Here is a 1,352-nt window from a genome sequence, read left to right on the forward strand (position 1 = left end):
TGTTTCGTTTCACCTAACAGCAGCAAGCAGCAACAGCAAGATTGGGCTGCGTTTTGCTGTTTCGTTTCACCTAACAGCAGCAAGCAGCAACAGCAGTTTAGGCTGCGTTTTGACCGTTTCTTTCCACTCGACAGCAGCAACAACAGCAGCCGTTTTGCTGTTTCGTTTCACTTAACAGCAGCAAGCAACAGTAGCAGATTAGGCTGCGTTTTGCTGTTTCGTTTCACTCGACAGCAGCAGCAACAAGTGAGTTCATACTAACCTTTTAGAAGCTTTGATACCATTCCTTTGATTTTCTTCATTAATGGCTATTTTAGTGAAATTCTTGAGTATTGATCTTGTAATCAATAATATAAACATGGTTAGATGGTATTTTGAATGTTAGAATAAAGATTGAATCCAAAATATGGATTTTAGCCTATTTAGTTGGTGAATTTGACAGCACCAAATCTACGCGAGATGCTGTTTTGAATGTGCGATAACTTCTTGACCGTAGCTCGGATTGCTACGATTCTGGACATTTTAGAAAGCTTGTATATAGATCTAAACCTGTCCTTTAGACACTTTTTAGAAATAAGACTTCTAGATCGGTTATATTTGCGTCTCAAAACTGATAAAAAGTTAATTTTGAGCTGTGAATTATAGTGCCTAAAATGAGTTTAAATCAAGTTTGATTAAGTTTTTGTTGTCGGATCTTTATGAAACTTTGGGTACATATTACAGGTGTTAAATAAGCTCACTTGGTCCTTCCAGAGTGACCATTGGTCGATGTTTAGACGTATATGGACGTAGAGCCTAAGTTGGCTCGATTTTTGAGTATCGAAAGGCAGTGTGAGTTCATCCAACCTCCCTCTCTTTTAGAAGCTCTATACAATTTGAAATTGTGGGTTATGCTTTTCTTACACTTTATTTATAGGTGATTACTTGCTTGGTGAAATACTTGTGTCAAAGTAAGTTTGAGATAAAGCCCTATAAACCCTCATGTTCCACGTTTGGAATTGATATTTGGTAAAATGGGAATGTCCTTTCGTTTAAAGACTCGTGCGAATATTTGAATAATGTACAAGTGGTCGTATACATATGTAAACGTATCTAAATATGCCGCCAGAATTGGGAAGGTTTTGTTGACATAGGAATGGTTTTATTATGTTTGTGTGAAGGATGGTATAAGTTGGTGATAGGCATTGTGATTATTATGTAATCACCAAATCATCCTCTCACTTGCACTCGGTAATAGGCATTGTGATTATTATGTAATTACCAGTGCATGTATATCGTTTTATTTTTATTCGTGGGTACGATGGTGTAAATTGGTGATAGGCATTGTGATTATTATGTAATCACCAAATCAT

This window comes from Cynara cardunculus (genome assembly GCF_001531365.2).
Source record: "Cynara cardunculus var. scolymus isolate 2C chromosome LG 8, CcrdV1, whole genome shotgun sequence".
In the NCBI taxonomy this organism is placed as follows: domain Eukaryota; kingdom Viridiplantae; phylum Streptophyta; class Magnoliopsida; order Asterales; family Asteraceae; genus Cynara; species Cynara cardunculus.